Genomic DNA, 21,453 nt, shown 5'->3' with positions numbered 1-21,453 from the left:
CCTCAGACACTTCCCAGCTGTGTGACCCTGGGCAAGTCACTTGACCCCCATTGCCTACCCTTACCACTCTTCTGCCTTGGAGCCAATACACAGTATTGACTCCAAGATGGAAGGTAAGGGTTTAAAAAAATAAGACAAGATAAAATATAACATATAGTAAAACAAATGCATGAGTAATAAAATATATTTCAATCCACACATCAATCCATTTCACACTTTTCCACAAATGTATTAAATACCTTTAGAAAGAATGAACATACACAGGAACTTGTAGAGATGTACACAAAGAAAGAAAAACCATGTGCTGAAGGAAACTCACCACTCTGGACCACAAGGCTTTGATCAATCCACTTAAGAACACTTATATCTGTTTCCCAAGGAGAACAGCAGAAAAGGAAAAGTACCCCTATGTTCCAAAATATTTATAGCAGCTCTTTTTGTGGTGGCAAAGAATAGGAAATTGAGGGGATGCCCATCAGTTGGGGAATGGCTAAACAAATTGTAGTGTATGATTCTGATGGAACACTGCTGCTCCATAAGAAATGACGAACAGGCTAATTTTAATAGAACTTGGAAAGAAATACATAGGATAATAAACAGCGAAATGAGTTCACCAAAAGAACATCAAATACAGCTACAGAATTAATAGTGGAAATATAAATTGTGAATTTTACCTCCAGAGAGTGAACTGAAAAGTGAAAACATGAAAGATTTTAATTTGTATGAACATGTCAATCTCTCAGATGATTCCTTCTGTGATACTGGGAGGGCAAGGAGGGGCTGGGACACTTGTGGGTTAAATTCTATTAACAATAACTTTTTAAAAGAACATTTACACCCCATGAACCCATTTCAGCTAGTGTCTGCTAGTTCTCTACCATATTTGAACCCATTAAATATTTACAAGCTTTTTCAATTTACAATCACCATTAGAAGAATGTTGAGAAAATGCTTCCTAATCCTTTAGATGGAGATTCCATTTAAATGCTAGTGAATATTAAAGCTCATCAGACTAGTTATTTCTGGGCTAGATGGATTGTTCCAGCCAGTCATTCATTTACTCAGTGTCTACACTGTCCAATAAGGACAGAGCTCATGGCAATCTTCTCAGGATAACTGAACAAAACAAACAAATTGAACCATATCTTCAATCACACAAATTCTGCATTTTTGCCAAATTAAATCTCATAATCAGTAAAGTAAGTGAAAAACCTCTGCCCTTTTCTGCTTTCCCCCTCTCTTGCCAGAGAAGGGCAGCAAAGGCAAAAGACCCTTCTGAGAGGCAGCTGGGTGACAATGCACACAGAATATACTAGGTCTCGTGTCCAAGTGACCTGAACTCAAATCCATCCTCAGATACTTACTAGCTGCATGACTCTGAGCAAGTCACTTAACTCCTGATTGCCAGCATTAACTCCACTATAAAATAAGGAAAATAAAAGCAACTGCCTCCCAGGGTGACTGTAAGAATTAAATGAAATAATTGTAAAGTGTACAGTGACTGTAAGTGTAAAACAGTACAGTCACTGCCACATAGTACATGCTATATAAGTGATAGGTGTCATTATTATTATTATTATTATTATTATACCTCACCTTCTTCAGTTTCCACATCTATAAAATAGGGCAAATAATACCAATTACCTAGTGTAGTTGTGAAATTCAAATGAGAAATTCAAATATTCATACAATGCTTTGCAAAGTACCTGGCACATAGTAGATAATATAATGATAATAAAATGATTTTTATAAATATTTTATGAATTAAATATTATTAGTATAAATTAAAAATTATGATAAATAATAATTATTATAAAATAGAATAATAATATTGGATTTTGTTCCCTCCCCCTTCTAAGTGTTTTTATCTCTCAAGCCCCAGAGGACGCTAAAGAACTATATTTGAATGGGTCCCATTTGAAATCTCTTTATTCATAAATATATATTAGGAGTTTCTATTCATCCAAAGTTTGTTTTTTCCCTCCTCCTTTTAGGCATCAAAATGTTTACCTTTCGTGATGCCATAATGACTTGGGCCTACTTGAATGAGGTTGATCATCACTCCAACTGATCATGAATCCCATAGAAGACTCTTTTGGTAAACTAGTGACTTCCTCACAAGTAGATCATAGAGTTATTTTTGACTTGGAGACAGACAGACAGACAGACACAGAAAGATAAGATAAGATAGGATGGGATGGGATAGGATAAGATAAGTATATGGACAGGAGGAGAGATTGATAGTTTTAAATAATCTTTAGATCTCTAAATTGATAATATATGTTATGTATAACATATATGTACATACATATGTACATTTGTACATGTATAATATAGGGAAAGTATAGCATAATATGTATAATAAATAATATCCTATATATTTCCTAGTGGGAGAAATGAGAATTATATATAGGAAACAAATTATAGAACATATACAGTTATATATAGTTGGGTACCAGATAATATGGCATAAACCAAAATTATATTAATATTATGGAAAAGGGGGAAAACTATGGTTCACAATGGTCATAGAACACTTATTGAGGGAAGGAGAATTTAGACAAAAAATTTGAACAATGAGTAGGGAAGATTTGCTAATGATTTAATTAAAATTAAATATATGTATATATATATATATATTACCTATAAAATGAAATGGGAGAAATCTCTATTAGCAAGATGAACCCATGGTTACAAGTGCTTTATCAGAGAACATTTTCCCATCTCTCCTTCTTTCTACTTCCTCTACATGTTGTTTATTTTCATACTTTCAGCACATTGGATCCTTCATGATTCTTTAGTTGGTCTTTCCACGCCCACCAATAGAAGCCTAAAACTGAGTGTACTGGGGGATTCACTAGTTAATTTGATGATAAAAATAAGTATTGATGTTGATTTTTTAAAATTGTGATGAAAGGCATAATGCCTGGTAGGTAGAGAATGAGCCATTAGCCAAGAAGTTCAGAGTTCAGATTCTGCTAATTAAACATACCAACTGGCTAGGTGACCCTGGGCAACTCTTTTAAGCCCTTTGTTCCTAGGAAGAGCAGAGAACAAGCTAACCTGCGTGGTAGGGGGAGTTTCTTCTTCCACAAGTTCCCTATAATAAGGAAATCAGAGGTCATTTCTATATCCATGCATGTACATATGTTCATCTAATGAATTGGAGTAAGGAATCAATCAAAAGGTAATAGAGAGGGGGCAGCTGGGTAGCTCAGTGGATTGAGAGTCAGGCCTAGAGACAGGAGGTCCTAGATTCAAATCTGGCCTCAGACACTTCCCAGCTGTGTGACCTTGGGCAAGTCACTTGACCCCCATTGCCCACCCTTACCACTCTTCCACCTATGAGACAATACACTGAAGTTAAGGGTTTAAAAAAAAAAAAAGGTAATAGAGAGGACAATGTGGGAACAAGCACAGAAAGAGGACTTCTTAGGGGGCAACTAGGTGGCTCCAATGGCAGAGTGGTTAAAGCACTGGTCTTAGAATCAGGAAGATTCAACTTCATGAGTTCAAATCTGGCCTCAGATACTAGCTAAGTGACTGGGCAACTCTCTTAACCCTGTTTGCCTCAGTTTCCTCATCTGTCAAATGAATTGGAAAAGGAAATGGCAAGTCACTCTGTATCTTTGGCAAGAAAACCCAAAAAGGGGTCAAGAAATCTGTGACACTATCAAAATGATTGAACGGCAACAAGGGTTGTTAAGGAGCTATGAAGCCTGGGCCAAATCAGAGCAGTTTGGTATGAGGAATGAATTCTACTGAGTAGGAGATCCACTAGAATCGCACTCAGGACACAAACCAACTCACCTGGAAGGACTTACCATCCCAGACTAAGAACTGAAGTGAAGTAAGCCCCAAGAGGCTTACAGTGGATTTCTTTGCTAGATAATGAGAATACCCTAAGAGAAACTGGGATCAAAGGACAGTTTTCTCATTCTGCCCACCCATAAACTGATAGTTTTCTATTTTTTCCCAAGTTTTCTCTTGTCTACCCAGCAGAATTATAGAACGGCATCCATTTCATTCTTCTCCATTCACATTTGTCACATCTTTGTCCCACTCCACACTCAATCCCTTTTATATTCTCTTTTTTAATATATCAACATATGGGGATTTTTGGTAGCAGTTTAGAGTTCTTTTTAATTAATTAATGAATTGATTGATTTAGAATATATTTCCATGGTCATATGATTTATGTTCTTTCCCTCCCCTCTTCCCTTTCCCCTCCCATAGCCAATGAGGAATTCAATTGGGTTCTACATGTATCTTTTAGATCAAGATCTTAGATCAATAGATCTAGACCTATTTCCATATTTTAATATTTGCAATAGAGTAATCATTTAGAATTTACATCCCCCAATCACATCCCCATCAAACCATGTCATTAAAGAATGATTTTTTCTTCTGTTAAACATAAGTTTTTAATATTTGTTTTCTGATACTTTGCAATCCATGTTCTCTCTCTCCTTCACATCCCTCCCCCTCCTCAAAAAGGCAGGTAATTGTACATATGTTATCATATAATATATATGCCTATGTTTGCCATATTGTAAAAGACACATTGCTTACACTACAGAAAAATTAATGGAGGAAATAAAATAAAGAATGGTATGTTTCGATCTGTATTCAGACTCTTTTCCTTCTATGGCAGTAAAAGACCCTTGGAGTTGTCCTGGATCCTCACCTTATTGATAAATGTTAAGTCATTCCCAGTTGATAATTACATATTATTGTTGTTATTTGTACAACATTCTCCTGGTTCTACACTTCACTTTGCTCCACTTCATTTAAGTCTTTCCAGATTTCTTTCATATATTTTTTATCTGCTGTCTTCTCTCATTAGAATGAAGGTTCCCTGAGGGCAGAGACTATCTGTCTACTTGGAATTTGTATTTCCAGCCCTTGACAGAGTCCCAGACACATCTTTTAATAAATATTTGTTCTTTGCCTGATTGTTGTGTTCCAGGGCAGAGGATATGTGATTCCCTCATTTAATTCTCTCTCGTTTATATTATTCTCTGTTTTAATTTTTTGACTATTAAATTTACACATGGCCAGTATAAAATACTGGTTTGGTGGGGCTAAGACATTCATTTATAATTTTTTAAATAGACTTTCCAAACAGCCCAGACTAACCCCAAAACAAGTATCTAGGAACCCCTAAGCCAGATTTCTCAGAGTGCGTAGGGGATCAGAAAAATCTTATAATTTTCTAAGATAAAATCATGTCATATGACTTTCTTTTAAAGGCAAAAGGTAGCTTTTGTATGCTCTGAGTAGAGGAGCGATGAGGCCAGACTTAGAAGATAATTTTGACAGTTATATAGATGAATTGATTGGAGAAGAAAAATATCAGATATAAAATACTTGGGAGACTATAATGTTATAGTGCTCCAGGAGAGAAGTTACAAGGGCTTGGTGTAAGATGTAAATGAAGACAAGGGAGAAGATGTGAGAGATGTGGAAGTAGGATGCACAAAACCTGGCAGCTCATGAGGGGAAATGCATTGGCACCTCTTGATGCCTTACCGTGAAGAAGAATCAAGGATATGTCTGAAGTATAGATATGGGCAGGTGAGATAATTGTGGAGCCTGTCAATATAATAAGGAATTTGGAGAAGGAAGGATGGTCAATTGAAAAATTTGAATATAAAGAGTCTGAAATGTCAGTAGTACATTCAATAGTAAGAACTGGTAAAATGGGACTAAAGCTGAGGAGGTAGATTAGGACTAGATATGTTAAGTATGGGAGTCATTTGCGTAGAAAAAAATAATTGAATACATAGTAATGGATGAAATAGGAGAGGGAGAAGATAAAGTAAGAACATATAAAAACGTGGAAAGAGACTTTTTTTCCCTCTAATGTAGTAAGGAAGATCAAGCACTCAGAATAGAAGTCTTGCGAGATAAGGTTGAAGAGATAGAGGGAAAATATTTGTAACTATTGCTTTGGCAAATGACATAGTCATTTAGAAATTTGAAAAAAGTGCTTAGAAACATTGAAGAATTATCTGTGATTAAATATCAAGAATCTTTAGTCAATCATTTTGATGGCTTTCCGTAGCAATATTCAGCAGTCTAATATTGGAATCAGAGAAAGTGAAATGGCTGGGTTTCCCCAGGAATGGAGATTGGTGAAAAATCAGTATGGCAAAAAAAAAAATCACAAATGTTAGGGATTCTGAAGTCCTAAGTAGAGCATTGTTGAAATAATCAACCACAGGGTTTAGGGTTAAGGAGGAAAGCAAGACATCTGATATACTGAGTAAATAGTGCAGGGGGAATTACTAGAGTTGAGAATAACAAAAGACTGTGAGACAAATGTTAGAAATACCATAGACATTGAAGTGACCAAAGATAAGCATAGATGCTTCTATCAGATTCTGAAGCCATCAAAATAGGCTGAACAACAGGCTGGCAATAAACAATAGCAATTATGACAAGGGTGGGTGATCTAAGTGGTTGGTGTGTACCTCAAGAGAGGAGATGTTATGAAACCTAGAGGAGTAAAGAACACTAGGGAAGGAGTCTCGAAACCTAAAGGCTGGCCCTCCCTGCCTCCTTTTTTTTTAACCACTAACTAGCTATGTGATTTTAGCCAAGTCACATCCTGTTTCTAGGTCTCACTTTCTTCTTCTATAAAATGAGGAGGTTAGAGTAGATGATCTCTCTGGTCCTTTCCAATGCTAACATTCTGTGGCTCTATTTTACATGTCCTTTGGTCAAATTCCAGGCCAAGAGTAAAAAAATTATGATATGAAAAGGCTTGTTTCAGTTCAGCAACACAGCATGTTTAAAAAAAAATTAAAGGCATGGTTTAGGGGAGGATTTCAAAATTCCCAGTTTTCTGAAGCCTTAGCTTTTAAGGTGGAGAAATATGGTTATAATGGGGACAGTTCCATTGTGGTCTGACTCATTCCAGCTGTTTCCATGAAGCCTCCTCCCCACAGAATGTACTTGAAACAATTAGAAGCATCAGTTTCAATCTTTGTTTGGAATAACAAAGGACCTCTGTTATGCTGGAAGAAATAATACTCTACAGTAAAAACATCCATGTGCCAAAGAAAGAGACCCAGAAAATATTGTCAGCTTCCAAAATGGAGAATTTAAAATCACTAAAGCTGCAACTGGGGCTTGCCACCCTCTTGGAGAAGCCATTAGGCAACTGGTACTCATCCATTAGGAGGAGGAATAAAGGGAGAAGTGATTTAGTTGGGGGAAAGATGAAATGGCTATAAAGCCTCCAGATGGAGGATTTTATAGACTGAAAGGCTGGGAATGTACAATGTTTTAACAAACCAGAAAAAGTAAGTGTTCAAAACAGGGTACAATTCACATTTTCATTTCAATGATTATTGTTAGCAGAAATAGTGAGAAACAAGGGCAACCTGAAACTTTGGGAAGCATCCAAAATGGCTGTAATGCAGCTCTTCCCTCTATCCCTGCATTGTCATGGAACAAAGTAGGAAAAGATAACAGATGTCCTTGCAGAAAGGAAAAGCAAAGATGTTCTTGGAAGTCAACTCTGATATCTAAAGACATGTAGTTGTTTCTGGGTTTTGTTTGCTTTTCCATTGGACCAAACCTATGATTTCATTGATCTATGGAACTCCAGCAGAGGAAATTCCCTCTACCAATGCATACTGGCACTGACTGTACAACTTAGAGTCTTAAAGAAATGGCTGCATCACTAATATATTAAATAACTTGTCCAGGGTCAAAATGTAGTTCAGATTTGAAACTTTGAGCCCAGAATGTCCTGACTCTGAGTGCCTTGTCTTTCCAAAATTCTCCTGTTTTTACATGTAGATGCACAATATATAAAGTATGTTTATAATTTTATTGAATTTTGGGGCTCTTGAATTCTCCAAAAAAGCAGATTATAAATTTATTGTATGTACAATATATTTTATGTATATATGTGGGCATATATATGTCTTATGTATATATATATATATATATACATATATATATAGTCACAATATTCACAAATATTTCTAAACAGATCTATGGTCTCATCTTATTAGAAGTCTCCTCCAATAATGGATGAGCATCCTTCTTGCCTATATCCTCCTATAAGCTAATCACAGCAGATCCATCAACATGCTGAAGATCTTCTTCCCTTTTTCCTGAAATCATCAAAATACTAGACTCATTTCAATGAGTCACATCCCTTATCTCTTGGATACTTTTTTCTTTTTCTTCTATTTTAGAATTAATACTGAGTATCAGTTCAAAGGTAGAAGAATGACAAAGGCTAGGCAATTGTGGTTAAGTGACTTGCCCAGGGTCACAAAGCTAGGAAGTGTCTGAAGCCAGATTTGAATCCAGGTTCTCCCAACTCCAACCCTGGTGCTTTATCCACTGTGCTACCTAGTTGCCCCTGAAAACTCTTTTCCCAGTAGTTCTTCTCTCTTTCCTTATTTTCTTCAGCTTGTTTCTCCTGTCCCACAAATTCCAATGGGATTTTAAAATCTAGGGTCTATTCCAGAAGCCTTTCCAGTTTGGTAGGAGGAAATCTGAGAGTTTGCACTTCATGACTTAGCCTGCAAAACCCAGAATCCTCTCCCTAACATGACATCATTTACTAAGTATCTACTATGTGCCAGGCATTGTGCTATATGTTGGGGATACAAATAAGAAAATGAAAGACCTTTCCTGCCTTCAAGAAGCTTACAATCTAATGGAGGAGGCAATATACAAAAAGTAGCATATCATTAGAAAAAGTATCAGAGAGCATCTCGTGAGGAAGCATCATGATGATGATGGTAGAGTCAAAACCAAGCTGAATAGCTGCTGGCAAATAAAGAGATGGTCAGGATTTGGGATATGAGGAGTTTTTTACTCTGCCTTCCATCTCTCCAGGAAGAGGAGCAGAAGCATGTACAGATGAGCTATAAGTACTGAAACTGAAACAATCTCCTGGTAATGAGCTCATCCTAGTGATGAGCTTATGCCTAAAGAAATATTAAAGTATAAGCATGTGCATACACACATTCTGACAAAACAAATTAACACATTGAAAAAGATCTGACCTTATGTAGACTATGTCTTCATATCCCTCAGGTATCTTTTCATATCCCTCTTTCTTTCTAACACTTCTGCGTGTACCCTTAATATCCCCTCCCAGATTCTCCATGACTCTGGTTCATCAATTTTCCCTTCTCTGTTGTGCCTTTAATCTCTCCTTGTTTATTGATCTCTTCTCCTCTGTTTATTAACATATTCTTCCTTCAACATAAAAAAATTCTATCTTGGGGGGCAGCTGGGTAGCTCAGTGGCTTGAGAGCCAGGCCTAGAGACGGGAGGCGCTAGGTTCAAATCTGGCCTCAGCCACTTCCCAGCTGTGTGACCCTGGGCAAGTCACTTGACCCCCATTGCCTACCCTTACCACTCTTCTGCCTTGGAGTCAATACATAGTATTTACTCTAAGATGGAAGGTAAGGGTTTAAAAAAAAAGATTCTATCTCATCTCCTTTCTTTTGCCACAAAACTTTTCAAAGAATGATCAATTTTCATTGCTTTTATTTCATGACCACTCACTAACTCCTTGACCCCATCTCCTAATTTAAAAAATCCAAAGCCAATTTCTCAAACCTCATTCTCCTTTATCTTTTCACAGTATTTGACACTCCCAAGTGAATCTGCTCCCTTGGCTACCATCTTTCCATTTCACTAAACCTTTGATTATTCCCTTGTCTCCATCAGCAGATATTCTTCTCCTCTGGCTTTCTAAATAGAGGTATTCTTTGAGGTGTTCACTCCAGCCTTATTCCCTCTTGTCGCTATAATCTCTCAGAAATCTTATCATCTCTACTTATTTTGAGTATCATCTCTGTGGAGGCACTTACCAAATCTGTGTCTCCTCTATCAGTCACTTTCCTTAGGTCCAGGATCATATTCCAACTGCCTGTCTGGCCACTTCACAGGATGGCTCATTATCACTTCAAAGTCAACATATTCAAAAACAAATTTCATTATTTGCTCCCCAGTCTGTTCCTGCTCACTTCCCAATTCAATATAATCACATTTAAACATATACTTGGTTCAAAGCATGCTCATAGACATAGACACTAAGAATTCAAAGATAGCTTGGACAAAGTCTCTGCTCTCAAGAAACTTGCAATTTAATGAGGGAAAAACAAGTGCAAAAATAAACAAAAATGAGTCAGATAGTTGCAAAGGAAAGGCTCCATATGTGAAATTTGAGAACAGAAATTATTACTTTGGGCATTGAAGCCAGAGACATTTGAAAGCACAGAGGATAGACACAGAGTGCTAGTACTGGAATCAGAAAGACTGGAGTTCAAATCTAGCCTCATATGCTTCTTACCAGTGTGACCTCAAGTAAATTACTTAAACTCTGTTTGCCTTATTTTTGTCAACTTCAAAAAAATGGAGTTGATAATAGCACAGACCTTGCAAGGTTGTTGTGAGGATCAAATGAGGCAATATTTGTAAAAAAAAAAAAAAAAAAAAGCATTTAGCACACTGCCTAACACATAGTAGGAATTATATTCATGTTTATTCTCTTCCTGGCTCCTTTCCCCCTCTCCCAGCAAAGGGATAATTGTGAAAGGCTTCCAGGAAGGAAGAAGGCAGCATGCCTCAGAGGAAAGAATGCTGTCTCTAGAATCAGAGGACCTCAGTTTAAAGCTATATCTTTGAGGCTTCAGTTTCCTCATCTGTGAAAGTGAGAGGTTTATACTAAATTATCTTTGTGGTCTCTTCCATTTTTAAATTTAGAAACCTGTAGTTAAGGAGGAAATGGCATCTAATTGATCCTTGAAGTAAAGAAGGAACACTGAATCAATTTTATTCAAGATTTATTTTTTATTACGCATTTATTTGTATAGTTTTTCTTAATTATAATTCAACATTTATTGAACTCTTACCATGTACAAGAAACAGAGGGCCAAATATTAAAACACAAAAATGAAATAGTATCTGCATTCAGAATCCTTCTATTTTATTGATGGAGAGGAAATGTCTACATCAAGCATTAGACAAAGGATAAGGGACGGTACAGAAATAGGAGAGAGAAAGACATGAAAAAAAAACTGAATTATCTCAGTTTACCTGGAACATAGACTGTGTAAAAAGGGTTAATATGAAATTAAATTGAAGATAAACAATGAAGGGAAGCAGCTGGGTAGCTCAATGGATTGAGAGTCAGGCCTAGAGACGGGAGGTCCTAGGTTCAAATCTGGCCTCAGACACTTTCCAGCTGTGTGACCCTGGGCAAGTCACTTGACCTCCATTGCCCACCCTTACCACTCTTCCACCTATGAGCCAATACACAGAAGTTAAGGGTTTAAAAAAAAAGATAAACAATGAAGTAAATGGAAGCTGACAAAGGAGATCACTGGGTTCCCAGATCAGGAATTTAGATTTCATTATGATTTAGGGATTACTGACACACAGAAGATTTTTGGGTAGAAATGTAAGTGACACATCACAACTAGACTCTCCATCAATATGGAGGAGGTATAAATTAGAGAAAGAATCAAGGCAGGAAGCCCACTCAGGAAGCTATTCTAGTAACCTAGACAAGAAGTGGTGAGTGCCTAAATGATGGTATATCCCAGAAATTTTCATATGTTATCTCACTGTTTTGTCTTTTGACTCACTTACCTTTAGAATTAGATCATTTATTTTCCAATTAATTTTAATCTGTTTTTCTGCTCCTTTATTTAATGTAATTTTTATTACATTATGATCTGAAAAAAGATGCATTTAATATTTCTGCTTTTCTGCAGTTGTTCGTGAGGTTTTATGCCCTAATACATGGTAAAATTTTGTGTAGGTGCCATGCAGTGCTGAGAAAAAGGTATATTCCTTTCTATTCCCATTCAGTTTTCTCCAGAAGTCTATCATATCTAACTTTTCTAAAATTCTATTCACCTCTTAAATTCTTATTCATTTTTTGGTTAGATTTATCTAGTTTTGAGACACTATGAATGAAAAATTAAGCTAAGAAACACCACAGAAGAAGAAATGGCAAGTTTGACTATTGAAGTGGATGAATATGAGAGAGAAGCAAAAGCAATTGGGAAGACTAATACCATTAGTAGGTAAACGGGAAGTAAGAGCAAGATGAGGGTGGAGGGCTGGGAGGTATGCTGAGATAATAAGTTCAATTATAGACGTGTTGAATTTAAAAGTTTTCTCTGATTGTTGGCTCTGGCTCTGGTACTTTCTCCCTCTTCCTCTTCTCCCTCTCCTTCTCTCTCTCTCCTTCTTTACCTATCTCTCCTCCTCTGTCTGTCTATCTGTCTGTCTGTCTGTCTCTTTCTCTCCCTCTCTCCACTGTCTGTCTCTGTCTGTCTTTCTGTCTCTGTGTCTTTATTTCTATCTGTCTCTGACTCTGTTCCTGTCTGTCTCTCTCTATGCTACTCTGTCTTATTTTCATGTCCCTTTCTCTCTCATGTACCTTTATGTCAGAATAGGCCCAGTAAATTTACAAAGTCAATGATCAGGTGAATCACATTGTATTTTTATCTCCCTCCTTCCTTTTTCTCCTTCAATAATTTTCTTGGTTCAGACCTATGGCTACATCAACCTGTTACTATTTTGCTGAAAGATAGCAAAGCACAGATCTAGGAGTGGAGATAGTAGATGGTCCCTTTGCTTCCACACCAATTATTGCTCTACAACCCATCAGCATCAAGGTAACAAGATTAAAAAAAGTCACTAACACACATCATGAGTGGGGTCCATCCTAAATAATAAAAAGGAAGCTGAGAAACCATCTTTACTTCTCTCTCACTGAAGCAGCAAAACATCCTTCATCTCTGTCCCTCCCAAGGACTCTGTCATCTGTAAAAAATTTCATTCAATAACTCTCACTTGGATATGTAAGTTTTATACATGGGCTCTCTTTTTCTTTTCCTAGAGAAAATGCTGAGTTGCCACATAAGTCATTCAGAGAGGTATTTACTTCTCTATCTAGGGAATAATATGGTTAGTGTTACAGAAATGGTGGCAAATCCCTACCTCCATCCCAAGGGTAGAAAAATTGAAATAAACTCAATTATTTTTAGAAAGGAAATTATATGGATATATAAGATTGCTTACCTTTCCTTTACATGTTATCTCTGTAGATTTCAATAATACTAATAATGCGCAGGGGCAATTTCATTTTTGTCTTTATTTTCTCATTGCCCAAAACAATGCTTTGCAGATAATGGTGCTGAAAGATATAAAAAGACCTGGCCCAACATCCCACACCAAATATGTGACTTTATTTTGTGGGCACAAAATGCAGAAGTCAGAGGTCTGCAAGCCAGACCCCATCTTCACAGCAAGAGATATCTGATGTCCAGGTAATAAGAGTTGTTATAAGCTTTGGAAAATTACTCAGCACAGGTCATTGATAGGACATGTTCATAACATGAAGTCTTGAACACTTTGCTGAAATGGTTAGCAAATTCCAGGAATAGGGTTTAGACCTGGCTCACTCCCCTTTTCTTCTTTCCTACTTGGTTATGACACTGCAGGACCAGGCTAGGAGCTCAGTCTCTTCATGTCACACTCTCCAGAGTGTGCATTCCAGAAGCAAGGAAAGGGAAAGTATATGAGCTCTTTCGTCATTGCAAAGACTCTTAATACTATTCCTATTCCCATTATAGTTTATTTAAATCACACAGTTACAGCTTATCAAACTATTATAGAGGGAGCCTTATAAATATTAAAATTTATTTATATTTCTTCTTACCATGTTTAATAAATAGCTGCTAATTGCATTTAATCCAAGTGCTCACGTTCAATTGGCAGCTAAAAGCATGAAAGTGAAGTTCTAGGGTAGAGATAAAGATTTGAAAGTCATACATAGAGTTGGCCATTGAATGATCAGAGCACACAAGATCACTGAAGGAAAGAGTTTTAGAGGTGAATTTGGTTGTTCCTTAGGTCACCAATCTATCTTCCCATCACCCAGTCTTGAAAACTTTGATTTATTTTTCATACAGTTATGGTAACTATTTAACCCAAAGGACAGAAGACTTAGAGGGTCATTATTGATATCTTGAAGCATTTGAAGGGCTATGGGAAATGGTATATAGGCTTGTTCTACTTGACCTCAGAGCTCAAAAGTAGGATTGATCAAGTAGAAGGTACAGAGAAGCAATTTGTTGTAATTATTAAAATCTACCAAAAAAAAAATGAAATGGTGTCCGGGTCCAGCTGGACACAACCGAGGGGTCCGGGGAAACGGCAACCTAAGAACCCATAGGGAGAGATGAGGGGAGACCTCGCGTGCAAGACACAGAGTCGTTTGGATGGATGCAAGGCTCGTTTATTGCAGATCTATGACAAGAATATATAGGTTGAGGGCAGAAGGGGGTCGGCAGATACTAAGGGGAAAGGAACGCAGAAAGGGAGCATAGAAAATCTCCTGTGGCGTCTTACTGTCTCCAAGCATGGCTGGGCCTATGATCAATATCTTATCTTAGAAGAGTGAATGATATCTATTCTTAGAAGAGTGACTATTTTATCTTAAAGTCTTGGTCCCTAACAATTCCCCCTTTCTTTTTTAAATAGAAGGGCGTAAGGAATAAGTTTATTATCCTTTGGTCTTTGTTCCAACCAAGTCTGTCTTAACACCAGAAGTTTTTCCTAAGACACCTTGTGTTCCCTGGTCAATCAATAAGTGAGATTGGCAGCGACGGCCCCTGTCTTAGGCTACACAGGGGGAGTTACTCAACCATCAAGGGTAGAGGACCTGTGCTACTCCCGTCATTGAGTTACCGCCCTGCTGGAAAACTGCAAACGAGTGCCGCCAGGTTGTTCTGTGTCCATCATCTCAATACGATGGTATTGAACCATAGGGAACTTATCAAGGGCTGAGTTAACGTTAGTTTTGATGAGTTTCGTTAGACGTTGGAAGGCCCAAGGGCCAAAGGTTAAGATCAATAAAAATATAAAGAGAGGTGTAATAATAGTGGGAATTAAAGTAGAGAGCCAAGGAGAACCTCTGAGAAGGGTATTAAACCATCCTTCCTGTGCCTCGGCTTCCCTTTTCCTCTGGGCTAGCCATTCACGCAACTTTGCCATAGATTCCCTTACTACGCCAGTATGATCAGCATGAAAACAGCATTCCTCTTTGAGGGCTGCGCATAATCCCCCCTCTTTTAAAAAAAGGAGATCAAGACCGCGCCTATTCTGTAAGACTACCTCTGACAGAGAAGTGAGTGATTGTTCCAGGGCTGTGACAGACTTTTCGAGGGCTTCTAAATCGGTTGTCATGGCCATCTGAAGAGCGGCCAAGTGTTGGGTCTGGAGAAGGGCAGTAGTGCCAGTGCCAATGCCTGCAGCAAGACCACCGAGTCCTAACAGGATAGCTAAAGTAGTAAAGGGTTCCCTACGTGTTCTAGGAGAGGGGGAGAGGAGGGAGGCCACACTATCGTCCGTGTGGAAAGAGATACGTGGCCATAGCTGGACAAGAACACAGAATTCAAAGGAGGTATTGAAAACTAGAAGAGATATACAAGGGGTGAGGCCAGTATTGCAAGCCCAAAAGCCATTATTCGGGGCTTCCAAAAAGGAAGGGGAAGGGGGGAGGTCAAGGGTGGAGTTACATAAGTGGGCATGAGATTGGGTAATGGTGCCTAAACAAAGGCCATGGCCAGAGACTTCAGCAAGAGTGAGACGGCGAGAAAAGGCGGCGCAGCGCGGGGAAGCTAGAGCTGTTTCATTGGGTTCTGCCATATAGGCAATGCCTTCATAGTAAGGGGGTTGTGGACTCAGACAGAGCCAACACTTAATCGTCAAATCTGGCCTGGAAGCGTTCAGGGCAGTATAGGCACCTGATACTAGAGATAAAAATCTGTCTGCTGTACCGGGAGTGTTTAGGGACCCTTGCTGTGACTGGGGCTGTAACTGGGAGGAGGTATTCGGAGATGAAGGGGAAAAAAGGGGGACCGATGGGATGGGGAGAGACGTGGGAGTCGGTAATGGCTGGGGGTTAGGGGAAAAAGGGCGTCGTTGATCCAAGAGGATGATGTTAGGACCAACAGAAACAATGAGGGGCTGCACACGGAGGCAGAGGGTGAAAAGAAGAACATCATCAAAACCGCTCTTCTTATAGAGTCGTAAACCCCAAGTCAAGCCATCTGTCCATTTAACACTTCATTTCCCCGCGTTGGTAAATGTGATAATGAGGGGATTACAATTAGGAGGACTGGGGGTGCACACAGATGGATGGGATAGATTGCGGGTTATTGATATCAAATCCTGGTTCGCCTGGATCCAATATCCAGTACCAATGGTTTCACATCCCCAGGCTGCACAAAATCCGTCTGTCTGGTCCCCACATTGTGGTGGCTGATCAAAGCCAGGGCAGCCATATAGAGGAAACTGAGTGTATTGAGTCCAGTAATCCGGGAGGATAGGCAAGCCAGGGAAGGTAGGGGCGCAGTAGTGGATTGAGGACATCTGGGGGGCGCCTAGGGCACAAAGATCAACCGGAATGGAAGGAAACCACGTCCATTGGGGCCATTGGGAAGAAGAAACGGAGGTAATGATGGCTTGATTAACTGGATTGATGATCTCCCACCGTTGTTGGACCAGGAGATGAGGACTGGAAGTGGTGACCGGAAGGAAGGTGGAGTAGATGATGTAAACTGCCAGAGAAAACGAGTTCAGGATCTGAGGTCCCATCTGTGATGTCGTCAGGGTTGTGGTTCTGAAAAAGGAAGAAGAAAAAGACTTCTCAGGGACAAAACCCTGGCTTAGAAGGGTTAGTATCTGGGGTGAAAGGTTTAATCAGTCTAGATGGAATCCAACGGGCATTATTAGCCGCTTTATCAAAATACAGGCAGAGCCCTTTCCCCAGATAATGACAGGGTTGGGGCTACAGCAGAGGCCCGTGACAGGGTCACGCCAAAGGACTGTGGCCAGATTAGATGAAGTATGCGGATTCCAGTGGCGATCAGCAGCGGAACGCCCTTCAGCATCCAGCGTAAGGAAATTAAGAACAAAGAGGGCGTGAGCAAGAAGCGAAGTCAGATTGCCACTTAACGATAAGGAGTTTCTTGGGCTTTGAGTTTGAATTTTATCTGGGGCAATGCTAAAGCCTTGAGCTTGGAGCTGTGTCAATGAGGGGGATGGGGAATTGACTATGGGAATGGAAAATGATAGCAGTCAGGGATGGAAGGCCTGGCTGTAAAGCCCCCATGGGTAGCATGGTCTTATTGACCTCACGTAGGTCCTGTAGAAGTCTCCATTTCCACGATTTCTTTTTAATAACAAAAATAGGTGTATTCCATGGGGAAGTGGAAGGTTCAAGGTGTCCAAGAGAGAGTTGCTCCTGCACTAGCATTAGGGCAGCTTGAACCTTCTCAGATGTTAGAGGCCACTGGTCAATCCAGACAGGAGAATCGGACTTCCAGGTGATCTTATCAGCCTGGATTGCAGGGGGATCAGTGGCCTTTATAAAAAATTTTTTGATCCAAGTCCTCCTTTATCGTTTTGGGCTAGGGGGGATATTGGGTGTAAGATGCCTTGTTCGTTCTTGCCAAGGCCTTTGCCTGGGAGGTACCCAGATTTCAGCATCATGGTGGTGACAGCATCACTGGGGCTAACCATAAGGAGCCGCATCTGGGCTAGAATATCCCTGCCCCAGAGATTAACGGGGAGTCCCGCGACTACATAGGGACGGATAGTGCCACTATTGCCCTCAGTATCTTGCCAATGGAGGAGCTTAGTACTTTGGAGGGTATCTTGGATCTGACCTATTCCTGACAGGTGGGTGGCTGAGGGTTGAAGGGGCCAGGCACGGGGCCAATGAGCCTGGGAGATGACAGTAGAGTCTGCCCCTGTGTCTAGCAGCCCTGTGAAGGTTTTTCCTTCGATCTTTAATTGCAGAGTGGTTCGGGACTCAGTAAGTTGTTGTACCCAATAAATGTTGGAAGAGCCGGGTGAGGAAGGACCTCGTTTTTGGGCTGGGGCAGGAAAATCGCCTATCATGGGGAGGGGGAGGGCCTGAGCTAAGCATTTACCAGCAGGGATGGTAACGGGACCATGCGGAGATTCTATGATAAGTTTTATCTCCCCTGTGTAGTCGTTATCGACAAGGGTGGGATGCACAACTACACCTTGTAAGATGGTGAGTGCCCTGCCGATGACCAAGAAAAACATGCCAGGAGGCGGTGGTCCGAATTTGCCGGTGGGGAGGACTACCGGGCCTTCTTCAGGGGTCAATATTCGGGTGGAGGCGGCACAGAGGTCCAGGCCTGCGCTGCCGGCTGTGGCTCGAGTAAGGGAACTGGGCAGGGGCTCCCGTAGGAGCCCCGCATCCCGTTTCCCGACATTGGGGAAAAGTTCTGAGGTTTGCCTTCCAAATTAGAAATTGCCCTCGGGATAGGACAGATTGCACAACTTTGGACCATTCGGAGGGGAGCATGTGACCCTCTCCTCCAAGCCCTGCTAGGATGGAGAGTGTAAAAGGGGCATTCAGGCCATAATTTTTAACTGCCGAATGCAGGTCTTTAATGTGCTTAATTTTTAATTTTTTATAAATTGGCCGATGATGGTGGGGGAGGCCTGAAGTATCTGCGGCCCTGGAATTTCCACGGGATCCGCTTTCCTCCTCCCCCTCTTCCTCCTGTTCGGAGTCAGAGGAATCATGTGGGAGGGCAAGTTGGATGGTGGGGGATGGGAGGTTGTAGGGAGGAAGTCTATTCCTCAAAGGGCCATTGTTATGGTAGTGGGCTGTCTCCTCCTCTAGCTCTGCTTGATAAGCCAGATTAAGTGTGCTATCTTGAGGAGGGTCCCTGTCTAGGACTGGATAAAGGCGTGGTCTGGGCTTAAAGGGAACAAGGGGCTCCTCAAGGGAGGGATTTTTGATAGGTTCGTCTAAGAGAGACGAGGGACGCTCATTCCCCTTGAGGGGCGAGCTCTGTTCTTTAGTCGAGTTTGGTTCTTCATTTTTTATCTTAGATTCTAAGATAGCGTCCTCGGCCAAGCTGAGGAGGTGCGAGACTTGTTGACTCGTGTTGGCTTCTTTAAGAATGTCACGAATCAAGCCATAGAACCTGAACAGGTCCTTCTTTTTTACTCTAATGCCTCTCTCCCTGAGACTATTTTTTAGTTCAGTCACGAACACTGTTTCCTTCGAGAGTGTTTTTCCCATCATGCACACGTATTACTTCCACTTTCCTTGCACACATACACACACACACTTTTTTTAGAAACACTCTTGATTTTTAAATGCCTATGGGGGATGGGACAACTTACCCTACCTCGAGGCGTCTTGCTCAGCCTCTACCCATTACGTATCTTCGAGGCCGTGACAGCTGCTCCTCAGTTGTTTGGTAAGCCGTGTTCACCGGGCCTCCCGTTGGGCGCCACTGTCCGGGTCCAGCCGGACACAACTGAGGGGTCCGGGGAAACGGCAACCTAAGAACCCATAGGGAGAGATGAAGGGAGACCTCGCGCGCAAGACACAGAGTCGTTTGGATGGATGCAAGGCTCGTTTATTGCACATCTATGACAAGAATATATAGGTTGAGGGCAGAAGGGGGTCGGCAGATACTAAGGGGAAAGGAACGCAGAAAGGGAGCATAGAAAAATCTCCTGTGGCGTCTTACTGTCTCCAAGCATGGCTGGGCCTATGATCAATATCTTATCTTAGAAGAGTGAATGATATCTATTCTTAGAAGAGTGACTATTTTATCTTAAAGTCTTGGTCCCTAACAAAATGGGCTGCTTTGTGACACAGTAGTCTCCCCTTCACCAGAGGTCTCCAAGTGAAGGTTTGAAGTCTGTTTGCCAGGTATTTATAAATAGATTTATATACAAATATAAAAATTGATAAATTTATAAAATTTAAAAATTCTTTCAATTTTGTGTTGGAATAAAACCTCTGAAAGTTCTTTCCAAGTTAGATCCATTGATACTGTCCTTTTGTAACATCTCTCTCTCCTTCACTCCAATATCCAATCTATTGTCAAGTTGTACTGATTATCCCTCTGAAATTTCTCTCAAAGTCCACTGCCATTAGTCTAATCTGAAAGCTTATCTTTGACCTCCACTAATAACCTCTGAGGGGCAGCTAGATGGCTTAGTGGATAGATTGCCTGACCTGGAATCAGGGAGATTCATCTTGGTGAGTTCAAACCTTGTGATCCCTGAGCAAGTCACTTATCAATGTTTGCCTAGGTTTCCTCATCTATAAAATGAGCTGGAGAATGAAATAGCAATATTCCAGTATCTTTGCCAAGAAAACCCCAAAATGGGTCACAAAGAATCAGACACTATTGAAAAATGACTAAACAACAAAAACCTAATACTAAATTCTCTTTCTTTTCTCACTGTTCATGCTTATCCTATAGCTTGTCAGATACATAGATCTTCTTTCTAATATTCTGCCTTAATTATGTTGCCCCACTGTTCAGAAATATGTGATAAGACCCCAATTAAATAAAAGATACAAATTTCACTCCAGGCCTCCAAGGATCTGGCTCTAATGTACTTTCCCAGGCTTTTTTCCCATTACTACTCTTTATACACTCTATTATGTCGCAATCAGTTCAGGCTGCCCAACATCCTTCTTTCTCACATTGAGCTCTCTTAGTGTCCTTGCTCTTGCAATTTTCCCCAAAAGCAACCCGTGCTAGAAGGATAATCTTTAATCAGATAAAGAACTAAAATATAGAAGAGGGCTCAGAAACCTGCACTGCTTATTCAAAGATAGCAGAGGGTATGATTTTTCATTGATTACCACCACTATCTCCTCTCTCCTACATAAAAGAACTTCTCTGGGCCAAGAGTTAGTACCAAGATTACTTCAACCCCAGCTCTCTAATTTAAATAATTGGCTAATACCCACAAACACAATTAGAAAGGTTTCTACTCATTGAGATCCCCCACTTTACCATAGCATGACAGAAGGAGAAGGGTCACAACATTGGACTACCAAATTATCAAAGGTTGTTTTGCCCTATTGTACCAAAAATCTGTCCTTTTTTTAATGATTTTTTTTTAAAACAACAGTAGCAGAAATGGAATTAAGCTATACAAAGCGGTATCTAGACAATGATTTCTAAATGCTGATGTTTTTTAAAATTGCCTTTCCTTTCTGAATCATCTTCTCCCTTTGATGGTATCTATCTCTTAACTTACATATAGATTCCTAATATCCTCATTTCTAACTCTCTCTACACCCCCAAAATCACTTACTCTGACAGAATTATGTGATAAACCCATTCACACTAAGATTTTCATAGAATCATCCATTAAGTCTTTTGAGAAGGAAATGGCAAACCACTCCAGTATCTTTGCTGAGAAAACTTTGCTGAGAAAATGGAGTTGTTACAGAGAATCAGACAGGAATGAAAGAACTGAAGCATAACAACACATTAGATCCAGAGCTGGGAAGGACCTCAGAGGCCATCTAGTCCTGCCTTTTCATTTTAAAAATAAGGAAACTGAGGTTCAAGGAGGTTAAAT

This window comes from Gracilinanus agilis, chromosome 6 (assembly GCF_016433145.1).
Source record: "Gracilinanus agilis isolate LMUSP501 chromosome 6, AgileGrace, whole genome shotgun sequence".
NCBI lineage: Eukaryota > Metazoa > Chordata > Mammalia > Didelphimorphia > Didelphidae > Gracilinanus > Gracilinanus agilis.
Note: the sequence above shows the minus strand (reverse complement) of the source record.